Genomic DNA, 19,197 nt, shown 5'->3' on the forward strand with positions numbered 1-19,197 from the left:
GTAGGCCTTTCTTTTATTAGCCTTCCGTTGAATGCTAACACTCAAAAGCTGATGATTGGATGTATCCGTAGGTAATGTGTTACCTGCAGCAGTAGCAAGGAGTTGTCCTCTATCATCAACAATTATTTTTATGTTAGCATTCTCTTTGAGTGTAATCATCTCTGGAGATCTCAATCTCGCATAACCACCATCATAAGAGTTGAATTTTTTCAGTATTCCAAAGAAATTGAATTCCTTACTATCATGACAATGCATGCATACATTACCAATAGTGCTACCACTTGTACTTGTTTCATAGTTTAAATACTTCTCCTTGTCGGCATTCAATGCTACAATAACATTGTTATGTGAACACACTCTATTAAAATGTTCCATCTTCACTTTTTTTTAAAAAGATATGACTTTTGTGTTTATCGTTCCACTGTGTAAAAAATACTGATTTAATACATGCAGTAGACTAGGTAGTGACGATAAGCGGTCATAGAATACCAGTGGGAAAGTCACATCGTGTCTCTGACCAATCATAGAGCACAATTGTTAGAACCGTAAGCATACTTTGACATTTTAAGATAGATACAAAAAGAAAAAAATAAATAAAGTTGAAAAATTTCGAAGTTTAAAAAAAAAATTATTTGTTTTTATGAAAAAAATATTGAATTATTAGTTCAGATTTTACGGATATAGTTTTATTTTTCAATTCAAAAAAGGACTTAAGTTTCACATTTTAATCAGAGAATTGTATTTTCCATAATTTTATTTCAACAAACTAGAGTTTACAGTCAAAAACTCTTATTAGCTCAGATTTTACAAAAATAGTTTTATTTTTCGATCCAAAAATGGACTTAAGTTTTACCTTTGAACCAGAGAAATGGATTTTCCATAATTGTCTTGCAAAAAACTATAGTTTACGGTCAAAAACCCTTATTAGCTCAGATGTTATGGAAATAGTTTAATTTTTCGATCCAAAAATGGACTTAAGTTTCACATTTGAACCAGAGAATTGTATTTTCCATAATTTTCTCACAAAAAACTAGAGTTTACGGTCAAAAACCCTTATTAGCTCAGATTTTACAGAAATAGTTAATTTTTTCGATCCTAAAAAGGAATTAAGTTTCACATTTGAACCAGAGAATTGTATTTTCCATAATTTTCTTGCAAAAAACTAGAGTTTACGGTCAAAAACCCTAAATAGCTCAGATCCCCCCCCCAAAAAAAAATACTTTTCAGACATTTCTTGTTAAAACTTTATTTTCAACTAATTCATCCGGGTTTTCGAAAGCAGTTCATGCCAGAGTACAGCACTATAACAAGTCTAAGATATCCACTCTGTCATCGCCCCCACCCCCCCAAAAAAAATACTTTTCAGACATTTCTTGTTAAATATTTATTTTAAAATAATTCATCTGGGTTTTTCACAAGAAATTCGTATCACAGTACAGCACTATCACTAGTCTAAGACATCCACATCTAAGACATCCACTCTGTCATCGCCCCATCCCCAATGGCTACAAACTGATAAGAATCTTGATATCTGCTATAAAAAACACTTAATTCTAAACAAATTTTAAATACAAAAAGATTAATTGCCCCTTAATTTAGGTATCTGACTATCGCGTAATGACTACGAACTGCTAAGAATCTTGATATGTGCTATAAAAAACACTTCATTCTAAACAAATTGTAGGTACAAAAGGATTTATAGGCCCTTAATTTAGGTATCTGACTATCTCGTAATGGCTACGAACTGCTAAGAATCTTGATATCTGCTATAAAAAACACTTAATTCTAAACAAATTGTAATAACAAAAAGATTTATAGGCCCTTAATTTAGATATCTGACTATCTCGTAATGGCTACGAACTGCTAAGAATCTTGATATCTGCTATAAAAAACACTTCATTCTAAACAAATTGTAAATACAAAAACATTAATAGGCCCTTAATTTAGGGGTCTGGCTATCTCATAATAGCTAAGAACTGCTAAGAATCTTGATATCTACTATAAAAAACACTTCATTCTAAACAAATTGTAGGTAGAAAAGGATTTATAGGCCCTTAATTTAGGTATCTGACTATCTCGTAATGCCTACAAACTGCTAAGAATCTTGATATCTGCTATAAAAAACACTTCATTCTAAACAAATTGTACGAACAAAAAGATTTATAAATTACTCCTTATATCCGAATCCAACCCTTATTAGCTCAGATTTTACGGAAATAGTTTATTTTTTCGATCCAAAAATGGACTTAAGTTTCACATTTGAACCAGAGAATTGTATTTTCCATAATTTTCTTGCAAAAAACTAGAGTTTACGGTCAAAAACCCTTATTAGCTCAGATTTTACAGAAATAGTTAATTTTTTCGATCCTAAAAAGGACTTAAGTTTCACATTTGAACCAGAGAATTGTATTTTCCATAATTTTCTTGCAAAAAACTAGAGTTTACGGTCAAAACCCTAATTAGCTCAGATTCCCCCCCCCCAAAAAAAACTTTTCAGACATTTCTTGTTAAAAATTTATTTTCAACTAATTCATCCGGGTTTTCGGAAGCTGTTCATGCCAGAGTAAAGCACTATAACTAGTCTAATACATCCACTCTGTAATCGCCCCCATCCCCCCCCCCCAAAAAAAAATACTTTTCAGACATTTCTTGTTAAAACTTTATTTTCAACTAATTCATTTGGGTTTTTCACAAGAAATTCGTACCACAGTACAGCACTATCACTAGTCTAAGACATCCACATCTAAGACATCCACTCTGTCATCGCCCCATCCCCAATGGCTACAAACTGATAAGAATCTTGATATCTGCTATAAAAAACACTTCATTCTAAACAAATTGTAAATACAAAAAGATTAATTGCCCCTTAATTTAGGTATCTGACTATCTCGTAATGCCTACAAACTGCTAAGAATCTTGATATCTGCTATAAAAAACACTTCATTCTAAACAAATTGTAGGTACAAAAAGATTCATAGGCCCTTAATTTAGGTATCTGACTATCTCGTAATGGCTACGAACTGCTAAGAATCTTGATATCTGCTATAAAAAACACTTCATTCTAAACAAATTGTAGGTACAAAAAGATTTATAGGCCCTTAATTTAGGTATCTGACTATCTCGTAATGGCTACGAACTGCTAAGAATTTTTATATCTGATATAAAAACACTTAATTCTAAACAAATTGTAGGTACAAAAAGATTTATAGGCCCTTAATTTAGGTATCTGACTATCTCGTAATGGCTACGAACTGCTAAGAATCTTGATATGTGCTATAAAAAACACTTCATTCTAAACAAATTGTAGGTACAAAAATATTTATAGGCCCTTAATTTAGGTATCTGATTATCTCGTAATGGCTACGAACTGCTAAGAATCTTGATATCTGCTATAAAAAACACTTCATTCTAAACAAATTGTAAATACAAAAAGATTTATAGGCCCTTAATTTAGGGGTCTGGCTATCTCATAATAGCTAAGAACTGCTAAGAATCTTGATATCTGCTATAAAAAACACTTCATTCTAAACAAATAGTAGGTAGAAAAGGATTTATAGGCCCTTAATTTAGGTATCTGACTATCTCGTAATGCCTACAAACTGTTAAGAATCTTGATATCTGCTATAAAAAACACTTCATTCTAAACAAATTGTACGAACAAAAAGATTTATAAATTACTCCTTATATTCGAATCCAACTACTAATCAAGTTAGTGTGACCGCCACTCTCTCTATATGTTTGACCTCCAAAAAAAATGAGTGTCACATTAGAAAACCCGTCTGGTAAGGTAAGTATCGTTCGTAGTAATAGGTAACTGGCCCTGGTAACCCAATTACTTGAAAATCCACACACATATCCACTTGTAATTCAATGTGGATTTTCAAGTAATTGGGCCCTTACTACTTTCGTGAGGCACGAAATGGGCCAAATACTTGTTTTGTCTCTGATAGGTTTGTAACTTTTAAGGCATGTAGGTAGGGCCATGCACACCTTATGAATATACAGCAATATTTGAAAATCCAGGTTTACATGAAATTGGGTCAATAAATTTTGTTCTCTCCGATTGGCTTATATTTACAGGGTGTGTAGACAGAGACAAGGGTATCTCGCCAAAGGAAACAAATTGTTGTAAATAGTGCGTGAAACCCGAAATACAGCTAAATGTCTTTTGTCTTCGATCGGCTAGCAGCTTACAGGGATTATGCGGTTTAAAGAAAACAAAACATGTTTTGAATATATTCTTGTATAATTCTAACATCGGAAAACACAGATTTCTGATTTCAGGCATTAACATCATTATATATTGAAAAATCAGTCTATTTTCATTATGTATGGCAAGTATCCTCAATTATTATAGTGATTTTCAAATAGAAATCACACTCTTCATAATACATGTTGTTAGTAGAATGCCTCGTCTGGATTCTATCGAGGCCCTAGGAATTCCCATGCTATTTGCTTGAGGCCATAGGAACCACGTTCTATAGAGGTCCTAGGAGCCACTGAAGTTTATCAAGTTGAATGAACTTTATCTAGGCCATCCCTTAGGGCACTTTTCACCTTTGAAAGAGATTTGCTTGAGTTCCTAGGAATTCCCATACTATTCTACGGGCCCTCTACACCTTTTCAAAGAGTCAGTACTCCCTCACACAGTTTGACGTGTTTGGGGAGATTACGTTCCTTGGCACCTTTTCAGAGCATGTACTTATGGATACCTTTCCAAGCAACGTGATTAAACACGCTTTTACAATCGGAAATGTTTGATTGACATTTGCCAAAAGGGATAAGGAATTCGCAAATTGGACACTATGAACGATATTAATTAATGTTTGAAAAATAGGAGTGTGATTGATTCTAATTAGTGATTGGATAATTTTTTAACAAGAAATCTCTGAATAAACTATTTTTGGAGGGATGGGAGAGAGTTTTGCTTGCCTTTCATTGGTACCTTTCCAAGGGATCGAGAATTTCCCTCCGGTTCCTAAATATTGCGAAAAAGATAACAGTACGAGCGGGGATTCCCCACACAAGTTTGTTTCAACTTCAAATTTTTCAACCAGACTGTTTTTTTTTAGCTAACATCCGTTTTTTAGGAGCCAATCAGAGACATCGGAGCTTGGAAGATGGAGAAAAAAAAGGGTTAAAGTGATTAGCAGTTAAGGTAACCCTGAAGAGTATGTTAATTCATACCTTATTTATTATAAATTTGGAACAATATCAGTCTATGAAAATGGTTAACGATGATAAAATGGTCTTATGACTTGACCTAGCTTTACTTCTTCGATTTGTTCTGTATAATACACAAGTGGCGTTTGAACAGTGTTATCAATTTAAAATAGGGTCTAATGTTATAGTATACTAAAAATTTGATACTAAGAGAGATGGAGATGGCAAGAAAATAATTTTAATCAAGTAATTCAGAACAAACCATAAAAATCCTCGCAAATCAAGTAGTAAGGTGTATGTGAGTACGAACCATCAAGGATCATAAGCACCAATGACCCTAACCAGCAGAGACATCAACCCTCCATAGGTCCCCTACCCCCAAAATCGAAGGGCACCTCCTCCTTCCAACTTTTTGGGCCCCCTCCCCCCTTTTTTTTTTATTTTTATTTTTTTTGGCAAGTGTCAGTTTTTATGATAACAATTATAATTCATTAAGATCGTAGCTTTCAAATGTAAAACTTAAGTCCATCAAATGTGTAACTTAAGTCCATTTATGGATCGACAAATAAAACTATTTCCGTAAAATCTGAGCTAATTAGGGTTTTTGACCGTAAACTCTATTTTTTCGTAAGAAAATTTTGGAAAATCCAGGTAGCTGATTCAAATGTGAATCTTAAGCCCATTTTTGGATCGAAAAAATAATTTATTTCTTTAAAATCTGATCTAATAAGAGTTTTTGACCATAAACTCTAGTTTCTTTCAATAAAACTATGGATAATACAATTCTCTGGTTAAAATGTGAAACTTAAGTCCTTTTTTGGATCGAAAAATAAAACTATTTCTGTAAAATCTGAGTTAATAGGGGTTTCTGACCATAAACTATTGTTTTTTGTAAGAAAATTATGGAAAATACAATTCTCTGATTCAAATGTGAAACATAAGTCAATTTATGGATCGAAAAATACAACTATTTCTGTAAAATCTGAATTAATTAGGGTTTTTGACCGTAAAATATAGTTTTTTGTAATAAAATTATGGAAAATACAATTCTCTGATTCAAATGTTAATCTTAAGTCCATTTTTGGATCGAAAAAATAAATTATTTTTTTAAAATCTGAGCTAATAAGGGTTTTTGACCGTAAACTCTAGTTTTTTGTAAGAAAATTATGGAAAATACAATTCTCTGATTCAAATGTGAATCAAGCCCATTTTTGGATCGAAAAAATAAATTATTTCTTTAAAATCTGAGCTAATAAGAGTTTTTTATCGTCAACTCTAGTTTTTTGTAAGAAAATTATGGGAAATACACTTCTCTGGTTAAAATGTGAAAATTCAGTCCCTTTTTGGATCGAAAAATATAACTATTTCTGTAAAATCTGAATTAATGAGGGTTTTTTACCGTAAACTCTAGTTTTATGTAAGAACATTATGGAAAATACAATTCTACGGTTCAGATGTGAAACGTAAGTCCCATTTGGGACCGAAAAATTAAACCTTTTCCGTAAAATCTGAGAAAATCAGGGCTTTTGACCCTAAACTTTATTTTTTTGCCAGGTAATTATGGAAAATACAATTCTCTGGTTCAAATGTGAAACTTAAGTCCATTTATGGATCGAAAAATAAAACTATTTCTGTAGAATCTAAGGTAACAAGGGTTTTTGACCGTAAACTCTAGTTTTTTGTAAGAAAATTATGGAAAATACAATTCATTGGTTCATAGGTGAAACTTAAGTCCAGGTATGGATTAAAAAATAAACTATTTCTGTAGAATCTGAGCTAATAAGGGTTTTTGACCATAAACTCTAGTTTCCTGTAAGAAAATTATGGAAAATACAATTCTCTCGTTCAAATGTGAAACTGATCCATTCTCTGGTTCAAATGTGGAACTTAAGTCCAGTTTTGGATACTCATAATAATGAGGACTGATGGTTCTAATTAAATTTTTTTTTCATAAAAACTAACTATTTTTTTTTACTTCGAAATTATTCAACTTTATTTAATTTTTTTTTCACAAAAACAAACTATTTTTTTTTTTAAACTTCGAAATTATTCAACTTTATTTATTTATTTTCGACCAGAGGAATTTTTGAGATTTTTCATTGGTCGGAGATACAACAATGGTACAGTTTTTTAATAGCATGGAAAAGAACGAGTATTGAATGCCTCGTTGTTTAAGTTAAGAGATGAAATCAAGACCAGAGGAATTTTTGCGATTTTTCATTGGTCAGAGAGGGTTTATGGCTCCTCTCCACAATGAATTCAGATGGTTTTAGGAGTCATCCTCCTAGCCATAACTCCATTCAACCTTGAGCGAAGGTATAAAAGTTTGATGATGTATTTCTCTTCTTAACAACTACATTAATACCTTCCAAGATGATAGGACTGTATGACACAGAATTTATCGGTTTGAAGAAATCATCTTGTGGTGTTATATTTGAATGTGCATTTTTATTATAAAATATTTTTGGAGGGGTGGGAGCGGGGTGTCATAGAGTACTTATAGTGCTGTACTGTGGGCCGAGTTGCTAGCGAAAAACCCGTGTGAATGACTTGAAATAAAAAATTTTAATAAGAAATGGCTGAAATCTGTTTTGGGGGAGATGGGTATTAGTCTCTCATAGGCGTGTGTTGTCTGAAACCTATAAAAATAAACTAATTCCGTAAAATCTGAGCTAATAAGGGTTTTGACCGTAAACTCTAGTTTTTTTGTAAGAAAATTATGGAAAATACAATTCTCTGGTACAGGTGTGAAACTTAAGTCTATTTTTGGATTGAAAAATTAAACTATATCCGTAAAATCTGAACTAATAATTCAATATTTTTTTTCATAAAAACAAACTTTTTTTTTTAACTTCGAAATTTTTCAACTTTATTTATTTTTTCTTTTTGTACATATTTTAAAATGTCAAAATATGCTTACGGTTCTAACAATTGTGTTCTATGATTGGTCATAGACACGATGTGGCTTTCCCACTGGTATTCTATGACCGGTTATCGACACTACCTAGTCTATTGCATGTATTAAATCAATATTTTTTACGCAGTGGAACGATAAACACATAAGTCATATCTTTAAAAAAAAAAGTGAAGATGGAGCATTTTAATAGTGTGTTCACATAACAAGGTAATTGTAGCATTGAATGCCGACAAGGAGAAGTATTTAAACTATGAAACAAGTACAAGTGGTAACACTATTGGAAATGTAGGTATGCATTGTCATGACAGTAAGGAATTCAATTTCTTTGGAATACTCCAGAGATGATTGCACTCAAAGAGAATGCTAACATAAAAATAATTGTTGATGATAGAGGACAACTCCTTGCTACTGCTGCATGTAACACATTACCTACGGTAACATCCAATCATCAGCTTTTGGGTATTAGCATTCAATGGAAGGCTAATAAAAGAAAGGCTTACTCTGCTACTAATATCGTAAACCATATCTTGTTTACGTGCCGAAACTGTTACCTGTGTAAAAATAATGTGTTAATAGACAGTGAAATTGCCAGAAAAATAAAAATGGCATTGTCAAAAAATATCACTACGGAATATAAAGAAGAAACGATGAAAAACAAAGCACCAGCAAACGTTACTGGCATTGATCAAACAGTCAATGAATCCAATAATACCAAAGACGAAAAGCATATTGAGCCTGTTCATGAGACAACAGTAAAAATTGTATATGATTCAAAATGGAATAATAATTATTCTACTGATTACGAAGTAAGAGAAGACAATAACTACAATATCAAGAGAGAACATGGTGAACTATTTTATGGAACAGATTCAAAATGTCCAACGTTGATCATTGATTTTAATAATGTATCGTAGTATATTTTTGCATTAGTATTCTACATAGGATTATTTCATTAAAAATATTACATTGTTATGTGTTAGTTATTTTTTAGAGTAAGCTAGCGTATCAAGCGTTTAGAATGCATATTAAAACATCTGATATGTAGGAAAAGGAATTTGCGTACATCTATTGTCAGACACACTATTTCCGTAAAATCTGAGCTATTAAGTGTTTTTGACCGTAAACTCTAGTTTTTTTGTAAGAAAATTATGGAAAATACAATTCTCTAGTTCAAATGTGAAACTTAAGTCTATTTTTGCATCGAAAAATAAAACTACTTCCGTAAAATCTAAGCTAATAAGGGTTTTTGACCGTAAACTCTAGTTTCTTGTAAGAAAATTATGGAAAATACAATTGTCTAGTTCAAATGTGAAACTTATGTCCAGTTTTGGATACTCATAATGATGAGGACTGATGGTTCTAATTCAATACTTTTTTTTCATAAAACAAACTATTTTTTTTTTAAACTTAGAACTTATTCAACTTTATTTTTTTTTATCTTTTTTCTTCTGTACGTATCTTAAAATGACAAAATATCTTTCTTGAATTTACCTCTTGGATACACAATATAGAAATTATAAAAAAGAAATTGTCATTTCCAGACTTCATTTGCAAGCAATAGATACCGAAAGTTCTATGACTCCTCCCCGCAATGAATTCTAAGGGTTTTATGAATCCTTCCCGTACTGAATTCACATGGTTTTAGGAGTCATCTCCCGAGCCAAAACACCATTCGGCCTCGAGCAAAGGCATAAGAGTTCGATAATATATCTCTCTTCTTAAAAACTGCATTAATAGCTTCCAAGATGGTAGCACTGGATGACACAGAATTTATCGCTTTGAAAAAATCATCTTGTGGTGGTATATTTGAATGTGTATTTTTATTATTGTCAATGGAACCCCCCCCGGCCCCCCTCCCGCGCGCCGGAGGGGGGGGCATTAAATAGTGGAATTTATGGAGAAATTGCTCTGTCTTTGACACATTGAAAATTGTTTGTGATAAAAAGAGAGAAAAAAAAGAACTGTTATCTGATGTATCCGATAAAAACTTTGAAAATGAATTTATTCTTTCTGCTACTTAGATTAACCTCGTCTTCAGGACGGTGATAAACCCCTTCAAATTTAGGACACTTAAATTCTTCTAGATTGAAAAGTGGAATCCTAGGGTCACACTTTTGAATTAAAACTTTATCTGTATGTACATTACCCTTTACATAGAGTGCTTCAACCCCGAAAAAGTTGCAAATTTCACTGACTTCCTCCTGGACATTTCTCAGTTTCTTGCCACTATTATTAAGTGGTGTAATCACTCTATCGTAGAATCCCAGTCTGTTTATACGATGTAATGTAGTACTCCACAAGCTTTTATCATACTCAAACATGTTATAGTTCACTATCCAATGATAACAGTCAATTTCTTCGAGTTCCATTGACAATAATAAAAATGCACATTCAAATATAACACCACAAGATGATTTTTTCAAACCAATAAATTAGGTGTCGTCGAATCCTATCATCTTGGAAGCTATTAATGTAGTGTTCAAGAAGAAAAATACACCATCACACCCTTATGCCTTCGCTCAAGGTTGAATGGAGTTATGGCTAGGGGGATGACTCCTAAAACCATCTGAATTCATTATGGGAAGGAGTCATAAAACCCTTAAATTCATGGCGGGGAGGAGTCATAGAACTATCGGTATCTATTGCATGCAAATGAAGTCTGGAAATGACAATTTGTTTTTATAATTTCTGTATTGTGTATGCAAGAGGTGAATTCAAGAAAGATATTTTGTCATTTTAAGATACGTAGCGTACAAAAGAAAAAAAAATAAAGTTGAATAATTTCGAAGTTTAAAAAAAATAGTTTGTTTTATGAAAAAAAAAATATTGAATTAGAACCATCAGTCCTCATCATTATGAGTATCCAAAACTGGACTTAAGTTTCACATTTGAACTAGAGAATTGTATTTTCCATAAGTCTTACAAGAAACTAGAGTTTACGGTCAAAAACCCTTATTAGCTCAGATTTTACGGAAATAGTGTGTCTGACAATAGATGTACGCAAATTCATTTTCTTACATCTTCGATGTTTTAATGGACATTCTAAATGCTTGATATGCTAGCTTACTCTAAAAAATAATGAACACATAACAATGTAATATTTTTAATGAAATAATGCTATGTAGAATATTAATACAAAAATATATTATGATACATTATTAATATCAATGATTAACTTTGGACACTTGGAATCTGTTCAATAAGAAGGTTCACCATGTTATCTATTGATATTATAGCTATTGTCTTCTCTTAGTTCGTAATCAGTAGAATAATCATTATTCCATTTTGAATCATACACAATTTTTACTGGTGTCTCATGAACAGGCTCAATATGCTTTTCGTCTTTGGTATTATTTGATTCATTGACTGTTTGATCAATGCCAGTAACGTTTGCTGGTGCTTTGTGTTTCATCGTTTCTTCTTTATATTCCGTAGTGATATTTTCTGACAATGCCATTTTTATTTTTCTGGCAATTTCACTGTCTATTAACACATTATTTTTACATAGGTAACAGTTTCGGCACGTAAACAAGATATGGTTTACGATATTAGTAGCAGAGTAAGCCTTTCTTTTATTAGCCTTCCGTTGAATGCTAATACCCGAAAGCTGATGATTGGATGTATCCGTAGGTAATGTGTTACCTGCAGAAGTAGCAAGGAGTTGTCCTCTATCATCAACAATTATTTTTATGTTAGCATTCTCTTTGAGTGCAATCATCTCTGGAGATCTCAATCTCGTATAACCACCATCATAAGAGTTGAATTTTTTCGGTATTCCAAAGAAATTTAATTCCTCACTGTCATGACAATGCATGCATACATTTCCAATAGTGCTACCACTTGTACTTGTTTCATAGTTTAAATACTTCTCCTTGTCAGCATTCAATGCTACAATAACCTTATTATGTGAACACACTCTATTAAAATGCTCCATCTTTACTTTTTTTTTAAAATTCGATTTGTTTTCTTGTTTTTAACCTTCGTAAAAAATACTGCTTTAATACATACAATAGATTAGCTTGTGCCAATGTCTAGTCATAAAATGAATTTTGATAAGCCACAACCCATCTTAGAGTAACCATAGAGCACAAATGTTTTAGAAGTAAGAATATTTTGTAATTTTAAGATATGTACAAAAAGAAAAAAATAAATAAAGTTGAAAAATTTCGAAGTTTAAAAAGAAAGAGTTTTTTTTTATGAAAAAAAATATTGAATTATTGGTTCAGATTTTAAGGATATAGTTTTATTTTTCAATCCAAAGAAAAGACTTAAGTTTCACACCTGTACCAGAGAATTGTATTTTCCATAATTTTCTTACAAAAAAAAACTAGAGTTTACGGTCAAAACTTCCATTAGGTCAGATGTTATGGAAATAGTTTATTTTTATAGGTTTCAAACAACACACGTCTATGAGAGACTAATACCCATCTCCCCCAAAACACTTTTCAGCCATTTCTTATTAAAATGCTTTATTTCAAGTCATTCACACGGGTTTTTGGCTAGCAACTCGGCCCACAGTACACCACTATCAGTACTCTATGACACTCCGCTCCCATCCCTCCAAAAATATTTTATAATAAAAATGGACATTCAAATATAACACCACAAGATGATTTCTTCAAACCGATAAATTCTGTGTCATACAGTCCTATCATCTTGGAAGGTATTAATGTAGTTGTTAAGAAGAGAAATACATCATCAAACTTTTATACCTTCTCTCAAGGTTGAGTGGAGTTATGGCAAGGAGGATGACTCCTAAAACCACCTGAATTCATTGTGGGGAGGAGCCATAAAACCCTATATGACCAATGAAAAATCTAAGAAATTCCTCTGGTCTTGATTTCACCTTTTAACTTAAACAACGAGGCATTCAATACTCGTTCTTTTCCATGCTAATAAAAAATTGTACCATTGTTGTATCTCCGACCAATAAAAAATCTCAAAAATTCCTCTGTTCGAAAATAAATAAATAAAGTTGAATAATTTCGAAGTTTAAAAAAAAATTGTTTGTTTTTATGAAAAAAAAAGTTGAATAATTTCGAAGTTAAAAAAAATAGTTTGTTTGTATGAAAAAAAATTGAATTAGAACCATCGGTCCTCATTATTATAAATATCAAAAGCTGGACTTAAGTTTCAAATTTGAACCAGAGAATGGAGCTAAGTTTCACATTTGAACGAGAGACGTGTATTTTCCATAATTTTCTTACAGGAAACTAGAGTTTATGGTCAAAAACCCTTATTAGCTCAGATTCTACAGAAATAGTTTATTTTTTTATCCATACCTGGACTTAAGTTTCACCTATGAACCAATGAATTGTATATTCCATAATTTTCTTACAAAAAACTAGAGTTTATGGTCAAAAACCCTTATTAGCTCAGATATTACGGAAATAGTTTTTTTTTTCGATCCATAAATGGACTTAAGTTTCACATTTGAACCAGAGAATTGTATTTTCTATAATTTTCTTACAAAAAAACTAGAGTTTACGGTCAAAAGCCCTTATTAGCTCAGATTTTACGGAAATAGTTTTATTTTTCGATCTAAAAATTGACTTAAGTTTCACATTCGAACAAGGGAATTGTATTTTCCATAGTTTTCTTGCAACAAAATAGAGTTTACAGTAAAAAACCCACATTAACTCAGATTTTACAGAAATAGTTTTATTTTTCGATCCAAAAAGGGACTTAAGTTTCACATTTGAACCAGAGAATTGTATTTTCCATAATTTTCTTACAAAAAACTAGAGTTTACGGTCAAAAACCCTTATTGGCTCAGATTTTAAAGAAATAATTTATTTTTTCGATCCAACAATGGACTTGAGATTCACATTTGAATCAGAGAATTGTATTTTTCTATAATTTTGTTGCAAAAAACTAGAGTTTATGGTCAAAAACCCTAATTAGCTAAGATTTTACAGAAATAGTTTTATTTTTCGATCCATGAATGGACTTAAGTTTCACATTTGAAGCAGAGAATTGTATTTTCTATAATTTTCTTACAAAAAACTAGAGTTTACGGTCAAAAACCCTTATTAACTCAGATTTTAAAGAAATAATTTTTTTTTTGATCCAAAAATGGATTTAAAATTCACATTTAAATCAAGAAATTGTATTTTTTATGGTTTTTTTACGGAGGGATAGAGTTTAAAGCCAAATACCCTTATTAACTCGGATTTTAAAGTATTAGTTTTATTTTTTGATCCTAAAAAGGACTAAGTATTCCCGCATAAACCAAAGATTTGCGATTTCAATAATTTTTTTACAAATAACTAAAGTTTATGATCTAAAACACTTATTGGCTTAGATTCTAAAGAAAAAATTAATTTTTTCGATACGAAAATAGACTTAAGTTTCACATTTGAATCAGAGAATTGTATTTTCCATAATTTTCTTACAAAAAACTATAGTTTACGGTCAAAAACCCTAATTAGCTCAGATTTTACGGAAATAGTTTTATTTTTCGATCCATAAATGGACTTAAGTTTTACATTTGAAAGCTAAGATCGTAATGAATGATACTTGTTATCAGAAAAAATGTCAATTGCCAAAAAAAAAGAAAAAAAATTAAAAAACATGGGGGGAGGGGGCCCAAAAAGTTGGAGGGAGGGGGCGCCCTTCAAGTTTGGGGATAGAGGACCTATGGACGGTTGATGTCTCTGCTGGTTATGGGTCATTGGTGCTTAAGATCCTTGATGGTTCGTACTCACATACACCTTACTGCTTGATTTGCAAGGATTTCTATGGTTTGTTCTGAATTTCTTTATTAAAATTATTTTCTTGCCATCTACATCTCTCTTAGTTTCAACTTTTTAGTATACTATAACGTTGGACCCTATTTTAAACTGACAACACTGTTCAAACGCCACTTGTGTATTATACAGAACACATCAAAGAAGTAAAGCTAGGTCAAGTCATAAGACCATTTTATCATCGTTAACCATTTTCATAGATTGATATTGTTCCAAATTTATAATAAATAAGGTATGAATTAACATGCTCTTCAGGGTTACCTTAACTGCTAATCACTTTAACCCTTTTTTTCTCCATCTTCAGTGCTCCGATGTCTCTGATTGGCTCCTAAAAAACGGATGTTAGCTTAAAAAAAAACAGTCTGGTTGAAAAACTTGGAGTTGAAACAAACTTGTGTGGGGAATCCCCGCTCATACTGTTATCTTTTTTGCAATATTTAGGAACCGGAGGGGAATTCTCGCTCGCTTAGAAAGGCAAGCAAAACTCTCCACCATCCCTCCAAAAATATTTTATTCAGAGATTTCTTTTTAAAAAATTATCCAATCACTAATTAGAATCAATCACACTCCTATTATTCAAACATTAATTAATATCGTTCAAAGTGTCCAATTTGCGAATTCCTTATCCCTTTTTGCAAATGTCAATCAAACAATTCCGATTGTAAAAGCGTGTTTAATCACGTTGCTTGGAAAGGTATCCATAAGTACATGCTCTGAAAAGGTGCCAAGGAACGTAATCTCCCCAAACACGTCAAACAGTGTGAGAGAGTACTGAATTTCTTTTTAAAGGTGTAGAGGGCCCGTAGAATAGTATAGGAAGTCCCAGGGCCTCAAGAAAATCTCTTTGAAAAGTGAAAAGTGCCCAAAGGGAGGGCCTAGACGAAGTTAATTCAGCTTGATATATTTCTGTGGATCCTATGATCCCTATAGAATGTGGTTCCTATGGTACCAAGCAAATAGCATGATACTTCCAAGGGCCTCAATAGAATCCATACGATGCATTCTACTGTTGTTTTCAATTACACTCGAGCCGTTAAGAGGGTTTGGGAAGGTGGGAGGTGGCAGCACCGCTTTTGTCTGTAAACCCTGATTAGTCTTGATATGTTAACTGTTTTTGCTGTTATTTTTACAACAAATAAAAAAGACACTGTTCGAAATACAAATCGTTTTCAGTTAAGTGCAAATGGCGCTATGGTCTTCAGAAGACTCAGGGGGCGGTAGCCCTAATCCCGTTTGAGATAATTTCTGTTGATTTGATTATCGATTTTAATTTCCGTTCGTTTTAGGACACATCCATTCATATATGGTAATATTTATTATATCTGTGTGTTATGAGATTATTCCTATTAATTTCTGATCATTTTGAATTTCGTCTATTCATTGACAGAAATTTCTCTTCGTTTTAAGTTTGAATTATTGTATAACATTATTTCTGCTTGTCTCTGGTGTCAAAATGGATCTCTACAGTACTCGTCTTTGAAAAGTATTTTAAAATTAATCTATTATTAAAACTATAGAAAAAAAGAAAAACTCTATGTACAATTTTCGTACCTGAGAATTTGAAAAATGGTGTTACATAATCTTCGTGAAACACAACAACAGAGCAAATCGAAAGTAATTAAAAATTATAACATCGCAGTACAAGAAATAAATTAGATCGGGTAAAACATAATGCCAATGCGGAATAGTTTTCCTTCGCAGATATAGACTCAAAACTGCGAGAAAATGTTTGGAAGTACTTCTTTATTTGGAGAGAACATCAATAAAAGGTTATCCAGAAAAATAAGAAAAATATACATCGGCCATTCTAACAGAGCATTAGAAAGGTTTTTGATATAGTCTAGTTTTCAATTATTCATTCTCATGACCTCAATGTTTTAAATAGGAAAATGTGGGGGTCAAATCTGAAGATTTTTTTTATTGCATTGAACAAGCGAAAAGTGGATATTTTTCAAAATCTGGAGGGGGGTAACATCAACCACTCGGCTACGGCTCTGTAGGGTTTATGAACGAGCAATTCACGAAATTGGGGAAGAGAGAGAGAATGGACTCTTTTAATTTTTTTCTTCTTTTTTTTAATGAAGATACCAAAAATAAGTATTATCAAGATCTGAAGGGAGCCATCTGCCGTTTCCCTAACTCCAAATCGACACCCTGTGAAAATGATTTTAGATAGTTCGTTGAAAATGATGTTTCCTCAAAGGGCTGAACAGACGTACTGTTTTCCTCCAGCTTTTTAAGAGCGCCACACTCGCGAAACATAAACTGGCTTTTCACAGAAAAGACAGCTTTTTCTTGGCGAATATTATAAATTTATAAAATACGGACACTTAAATAAGGAAGCTTGTCAGGCCACGCCATCAAGGAGCATGTTAGGTGATATTGGATTAGCTTGAATCTCTATAGCAAATATTTGCAAAAAATTCAGCATTGAAAACATTCAGTTTGTCTTACATTTAATTTTTTTATACAGGTTTCTTCAACTGAAAGTAAGGAGCGACATTAAAACTTAAATTTAAAATGAAATGATCCTGTACATAAAAGGGCTGCCCCTCCTCAATCACTCGCTCTTTACAACATAGTTTGACTTTTTGTCCCAATTATTTAAGAAAAACCCCTCAAACACAAGGGCCGTTTGATTGGAATAAGAAGATTTTTTAAAGCACTGAAGAGATTTAGTGTGACGAGCAAGGAATTGAGGAGGGGATAGTTCTCCTCGTATACGGAAAAACTTCCGTTCGTTTTAAGTTTTAACCAGCTCCTTACGTTCACTTGAAAAAACTTGCTTTTTTAATTAAATTTTTTATTATTTTTCAAATGATGCCGGGATATCCCCCTCTCCCCTCCGTAGAAAACTACCTCGGAAAATTCCCCCAAGAGATTCCCCACCCAACAAAAAACTCCTCCCGCAGAAAATCCCCCTCGAAAAATTTCCTTGTATGTCCCAATAGCAAATACTCTACTTAAAGCCCTTTCCCCGTGGGCTTTGGGGGTTGATTTATCCCCAGAGGCATATTTATTGGACTTTTCAACTTAACTGAACCAAAAGGCTATTTAAAAAATTTGATGGGATGTATTTGGTGGAAAGGGGCGCAGGATGGGGACTAGTTGCCCTACAATCTTATGGTTGCTCAAAAAAGGCACTAGAACTTTTATTTTTCATTTGAGTGAATCTTTTCCCAATTTTCTAAGACTGCTGGTTCAATTCTATCTCCCTATGGGAAAAAACGAAAAAAAAACACGCATCCATAATCTTTCTTCAGGCTCAAAAAAACACAAAATTCCATTCTTGTAGATATGAGCTTGAAACCACTACAGTATGGCATTTTGAATCTGATTATGTGAATTTCATTAAGATAATTTGACTCTTTGGGGGTGTTTCCCCCTTCTCCAAAAGTCAAACAAATTTTCTTAGGCTCGTAGCTTTTAATGGGTAGCATCAAATCCCTTTTTAATAGTTTCGGTTACTATTGGGACGAGTTACTCCTTACTTACAGCTCGTTACCATGAACTGTTTGATGAATCAATTTGTTTCATCAGTTTAACATCAGTTTAACGAAAAAAAAACACGCATCCATAATCTTTCTTCAGGCTAAAAAAAACACAAAATTCCATTCTTGTAGATATGAGCTTGAAACCACTACAGTATGGCATTTTGAATCTGATTATGTGAATTTCATTAAGATAATTTGACTCTTTGGGGGTGTTTCCCCCTTCTCCAAAAGTCAAACAAATTTTCTTAGGCTCGTAGCTTTTAATGGGTAGCATCAAATCCCTTTTTAATAGTTTCGGTTACTATTGGGACGAGTTACTCCTTACTTACAGCTCGTTACCATGAACTGTTTGATGAATCAATTTGTTTCATCAGTTTAACATACTTATATATAGCATTAGTCTAATATTTAGTTCAATAGTTTAATCTTAATAAAGCAATCAGTTGGTTTCATAAGACTAATATACAAATAAGTTATATTAATTCTTTCTTCCTCTTAAATATATTCTTTACCAATATACAGATAATCAATTGGTGAAGAATTAGTTGATTGTCCAATTCAATATATTGCTTCACCAAGCTAAATAGGCTGCTTCAAAAGTAAAAAATCAGCGTTTTAAAAGTTTGATTTAAATTTTCCCAGGTCCACTTAAATGGACATTTTAAACCAATCTCGATTAAATATCATTGAGGGTTATTTAGGGAACAGTCCTAAGTAAGCCAGATGTGATGCAATTACTTATCGTTAAACAATGGTGATCGACTTCTATATACTTCGCAAATGGTGTTTGATCAAAGTGCTATTAGTTTGATCAGAGTTGGTATAAGGGTTGTAGAGCTTGTTGATTATAAATTATTGGCTAAAATCATAAAAC

General features: G+C 32.4%; 1 protein-coding gene across 2 annotated transcripts in view; it reads right to left on the reverse strand.

Moving 5' to 3' along the window:
* Positions 1–19,197, reverse strand: part of LOC148949368 (tetraspanin-33-like) — a 555,122-nt gene that overhangs the window by 491,768 nt on the left and 44,157 nt on the right. The gene's annotated exons all lie outside the window — the stretch shown is intronic.

The sequence above is a fragment of the Artemia sp. Qi Xiang Cuo genome, chromosome 8, assembly GCF_049724085.1.
Source record: "Artemia sp. Qi Xiang Cuo chromosome 8, ASM4972408v1, whole genome shotgun sequence".
NCBI lineage: Eukaryota > Metazoa > Arthropoda > Branchiopoda > Anostraca > Artemiidae > Artemia > Artemia sp. Qi Xiang Cuo.